The sequence below is a fragment of the Hyaena hyaena genome, unplaced genomic scaffold (assembly GCF_003009895.1).
Source record: "Hyaena hyaena isolate Hyena2069 unplaced genomic scaffold, ASM300989v1 scaffold_709, whole genome shotgun sequence".
Classification (NCBI taxonomy): Eukaryota; Metazoa; Chordata; class Mammalia; order Carnivora; family Hyaenidae; genus Hyaena; species Hyaena hyaena.
This window is the reverse complement of record NW_024081343.1, coordinates 332,537-338,536: the sequence shown is the minus strand read 5'-3', so window position 1 is coordinate 338,536 and position 6,000 is coordinate 332,537.

The window sequence follows — 6,000 nt, the reverse complement described above, 5'->3', positions numbered from 1 at the left end:
TATTTTTTATTTTTAGAAATATATTTATAAATATTTCTATTATTTAAAATATATTTAGGGGTGCTTGGGTGGCTCAGTCGGTTAAGCATCTGACTTTGGCTCAGGTCATGATGTCATGGTTTGTGGGTTTGAGCCCCGTGTCAGGCTCTATGCAGAAAGCTCAGAGCCTGGAGCCTGCTTCAGATTCTGTGTCTCCCTCCCTCTCTGACCCTCCCCTGCTCATGCTCTCTCTCTCGCTCTCTCTCTCTTTCTCTCAGAAATAAATAAAACATTTTAAAAAATTTAAAAATATATATATTTAAACAGCTTCTGCTTTAACAACTTTGGATTCATGAACACTAAATTTGGTTGGGTGAGGTAGGAAGAAAGGTGAAGTAAGGTATTTTTAAAGCTAGAGGAGTGGACAGGAGTCAGTCACTTGAGCCTTGGAGTGGTATCTTGAAGAGGTTAAGACACATGGTCTTGAGCTTAACAGAGAGGAATCAATCATGATGAATTCCTGCAGCCCCACAGGATTCTAGGATTAGTGTGTAAGAGTTCCCTGACTTGAACCATAGTACATGGCAAAAGCGGCCACATTCCCCAATTCCTCATGTGGCTTATCACAATCTAGAAATATCTTCTAGATCACCCAGAACTTTACTGTATCTTATTTCCTATTGCACCAGGATTCCTCATGTTATTCCTCTAATCGTTTGGGAGCCATCTAGACAGTGATAAATTCATTATGCAAGGTTTAAAAAGAATTTTTTTCTTATCTAGAAGATGCCAAGCACACCCATTTTTCTTTTCCAGCATTTCCCTATCACAGTGGTGAGAGGAGAATAGCAAATATAACCTCCCCATTAGTATCATAGTATAAATCTCTAAAACTACTCTCTGTAGTATTTTTTTATTTTAAAAAAAACTTAAATATGTTGCTTAAGAGTTAAGGCATTCTAAACTCCTATGATTTAAACATGCTTTATAAAGTTGGAGTAAATTAATTAAGGGGCCAATATAATTGCTCTGATTTCCTATAGATATTTAAAAAGAACATACTGTTTTGGACTCACTTTCTCAGAAAATCAATTTTATGCACTAGTGCTCAGGTATTCATTCATTTATTCATTCTTTCATTTATTCATTATTGCACTTCATAAAAGATTATTCAGCTTATATACTGTAGCATATCTTGTACTGGGTATAGATATATTTGAATAACCATAATTAAATGACTGTAAAATTGGGATTGGTGGGTGAAAAAGCCAAGGAACTCCAAAGTCAAGAAAATCAATGATTAGAGAACAAATACTGTTAGACAGAGTTGCACAAGGAAGGAGTAAGAAATGGGCACAATCAGGAAGTAATTCCAAATAAATGAAATAATGAGAGCAAAAGCAGAGGGTGGATGTCAGAATATGGTGGAAGATGAGCCTGGGAAGTAAAGGAGAAGATCCTATCATGCTGGATCTCTGACACACTGAGGAACTTGGGCTTATTCTTATAGGTAACGATGAGCCTTTGAGAAAACATATATGAAGGGGAGAATTGTAATTTATATAACTAGCACTGAGTTTTGGTAATATGAGTGTGGCCTCAGCACAAGTGAGATTTGGAATTGGGTAGGAATAGTAGCTAAAAGTAGATTTAGGAAACAATTGCCATAATCTAGACAGAGAATGACGGGAGCTTGAATGATGGTAGTTTAAATATTGTCTAAGAGTTAATGCAATAGAAAATGAAAAGAGTTGATGCAGTAGGGCAAAATTGGTGGACATCGGTGAGATAGAGACTACAGAAACTGACAATTGAGTCTACAGCCATACCACCTTGAACGCACCCGATCTCATCTGATATAGGAAGCTAAGCAGGGTTGGGCCTGCTTAGTATTTGGATAGGAGAAACTGAAAACTGATTAAAACCAGTGGGAGGAAAATGGAAAGAAAAATCAGATGGCTGACATTTTGAACATGAGCAACTAACTACTATGGTACCATTCATGGAAACAAGGCAAGCCCTAAAAAATTTTCACAGAAGAAACCAGTGGTGATGGTCAGGCAGATGGTCATACAGACTGGACAAGCTTGTTCAGATTTGAAAATCAAGAATTTTGTATCTTTTCAGGGTGGTTTAAATTTTTTATGAAAATATTATCCTTTCCCCAGGCAATAATATCATTATCACTAGTAAAAACAAAAAAATATGGTAGACTGAATTTCCACTTCCAATTATTATACACTTTTAAGCCTATTGATTTGCTTGTTTATGTTTTATAAAAAAAACTAGGGTTTTAAAAAGCTAACTAGGAGAGAGTTTCATAGAATATATTTTAACAGGTAGGTGAACATGCTACACCATTATATAGATATATAAACACAAAAAAATCTAACCCTTTTATCTGTAAGTTATTATCCCTGATATCTAAAGATTTTTGTTTAGCTATACCTATGGAGAAGCACAGACTTTGGCATCAGATGTAGATTAACATGTTGGGCGCCAACTATGTGCCAGTATTTTTCACCCCTTTCCTACTCCTGTGTGCTTAAAAATACAAGTTTAAGTAACTTCTCCAGGTCACAGGCCAGTAAATACCAAAAATAGTACACACATCCAGGTTGGCTTGACTCCAAAGACAAACTCCATAATGTTGGGGAATTAGAGATCCATCTTTGGTTCAACTACACATAGGATCTGTATATGGGATAATGTCCATTTTCTCTTTGAATTCCGGATCTCCTCATCTGTAAAATGACAGTTGATATCCCACAGATCACTAGTCAAGTTAAAATGATAATAACTATGAAAGGTCTTTAGGAAGTGCTATAAAATAACATGTAATATAGAAAATACATTGCGTCTATAAATATATATATATATATATAAACAGTAAAAAATATATTTCATTCCATCTTTGTGTAGTAACCCATGCAATACTAAGTGCTTGCCATACCCATGGCCTTTTAGAAAAACGTGTCTAGATGCAATTCCTTAATCAAAGTGCACTTGCTCTTTATCATGTAAGATCACACTCTGGTGACTGCTCTAGAATTAAGAGGGCAGATATCACTACCACAGAGACATAATGTAAGCCACAAAAGCCAGCCATCTATGTCATTTTAGAATTTCCAGTAGCCACATTTCAAAAATTAAAAATAAGTAAAATTTATTTTAGTAATATATTTTCTTCCAAATTCATATAATTTCAAAATATGTTTTATATAATCAAATATATACTTTGATATGGCTTTCATATACTTTAATAAGATGTATTAATGGAATATTTTATATTATTTTTTTCATTCTTCCTTTTATATATTTATTTTGAGAGAGAGAGAGAAGCAGAAAGGTGAGGGGGGAGAGAGAGAAAGAACGAGGGAGGGAGGGAGAGAGAGAGAAAGACAGAGAGAATCTCAAGCAGGTTCCATGCTGTCAGCACAGACCCTGAAGCAGGGCTCGATCTCACAAACCATCAGATCATAACCTGAGCCAAAATCAAGAGTCAGATGTTCAACTGAGCCACCCAGATACCCCTTTTTTTCTATTCTAAGTCTTCAAACTCATGTACATATTTCACACTCTTCACACATTGATTTCAGACTGTGCCAGGTTTCAACAGCTTAAAGGCTACACGGGATTAGTGGCTGCCATACTGAACAGCCTTATAATATTGACAGTGATCATCTATGAAGTATTCTGTCACAAGAACTCTACTCAAGAAGAATGTTCTGGTGCACAGAAATAAGGCCATTTGGGTATTTCTTATGGAGTTTGCACATGAAAAGAAAGTGTGGGAGAAAGGTTAATAGAGGTGAAGAGACACGCAAGAGGAAGGTAAGGAGTCAAAATTATGAATAAGCAGAAGCCATCATGTAGACAGGCAAAGAGAAGTAATCAGTAGTAATACCAGTAGCACCAAATATAGATAAAACATCAGACTGCTCAAAATGTCAATTGGCCAGTAAAGCTGCAATATAGTCTAAAATATCATTTCAATTTTCCATGAGGCCTGGCAATGTAGCTTGTAAATGTTTCTTACCTGCCTTCATCACCACGTTTCCTTTCCATAAACTTCCATCACCTTATGTGTACATTATGTCAAACAGAAGGCAACTTCATTTTGCCTTCTACTATCCTTTTAAATTTATAGAGTATTCCTTTCATGGCCCTGAAATAAAGGGAAAAAATACAAATAGCTCCCTGACTTCCTTGGTCATTCTAAGATAATAAAAAGTTCTACGGTCCTTTTAGGTTGCAAAATTTACCCACACTTCTATAATTGAAATGTTCGTTCTAAGGTAATAATCTAAACTCCGAACTTCTTCTTCCTGCTATAGGCAGGAAGCCTACAGTCAGGAAAATGGGTTTTATTGTCTATCAACACCAATCATCATTTTAATCCCTTATTCCCCAGCTCCCTAACCACAGGTTTTACTTTTTTAAAAAATATTTATTTATTTTTGAGACACGGAGAGAATAAGAAAGAGAGAGAGAGAGAGAGATTGAAGGAGGAGCAGAAAGAGAGGGAAAGAGAGAATCTGAAGCAGGCTCCACAATGTCAGCACAGAGCCCAGCACAGGACTTGAATCACAAACCATGAGATCATGATCGATCCCAAATCAAGAAGGATTAACTAATTGAGTCACCCAAGTGCCCCTGTTTTATTTTGTATCACTAGAGTAGAAGCAAGGTAGAGAGAGGGACAAAGAAGGGCAGGAATGTTTTCCTGGATGTTTGTGAACCACTGGCATCCCTGAGATTGCCAACTATTTAAAATAGACTCATCCTCCCTTATCACCTTTGTGGATTCTTCAGAGACACCCATCTCCACCACCAGCAATGAGTGTCTTCCCTTAAGGGATTCCTTTGACGTGGATAAATACAGCTGATTGTGGGCCCCTAGGCAGCCCTTGGGTATCTTGCTACTTATTTTTACGTTCTTTCTTCTGAGGTCTGTTCAACACACCATGAATACTGGTATTAACCTGTGTTAACCAAAAATATCTCTCATATTTTGTAAAAGGATTTATTAGTGGAACTCGACTATTGAAAGTCCCCGGACTAAAGGTTGGGTTGGCATTACCAAGGTTTGTCTTTTCTCTCTTAACACTTTTTTTTTTTTTTTGAAAGGGAGAGAGAGTGCGCACAAAAGAGAGCATGCCTGTGTGAGCAGGAGGGGCAGAGGGAGAGGGAGAAGGGGAGGGAGAATCTCAAGCAGGCTCCACACACAACGCAGAGCCTGATGCGGAGCTCAATCCCAGAACCATGAGATCATAACCTAAGCCAACATCAAGAGTCAGATGCTCAACTGACTGAGCCATCCAGGTGCCCTTTAACCACCTTATTTTCCCATGGTTAACTAACCTTCTGTAATTGACTCTGTTACTATACATGTTAACATAGTAAATCTATGTATTAGTCAGGATTCTTGAGAGGAACAGAACCAGGAAAGACAGAGACCAGTAAGAATTGATTCACTTCATTATGGAGGCTGAGAAGTTCCAATATCTGCCATGCAAGCTGCAGACCTAGGAAAGCCAATAATTTAGTTTAAGTCTAAAGGGCTGTGGACCAGTGGAGCCATTGGTATAACCTTAGTTGGAGGGCCAGAAGATTTGAGATGAGAGGTTTCTGCTCAGTTAGATAGGAAAATAGGGGCAAATTCCTCCTTCCTCTGCCTTTTGCTCAATCCAGGACCTTAACTAACAGAATAGGTGATACCTACCAACTCTGGTGAGGCCAATCTACTTTCCAGGGTCCAGCAATTCAAATGCTCATCTCTTCCAGAAATATTCTCACAGGCACTTCCAGAAATATGGTTTAATCTGGGCACCCAGTTGGCCAGTCAAAAAATTAACTGTCACAATCAAGTTATCACCTGATCCTTTTTATCCATTATTATTGCAACTTTCATGCCATTTCTCTATTGATTTTTAAAGATTAACTCTCAAAGGTGATTGATTTTTTTTTTTACCTAGTTTCTAAGGAAAGTTTTAATGTAGCATATATACATAGTGAAGC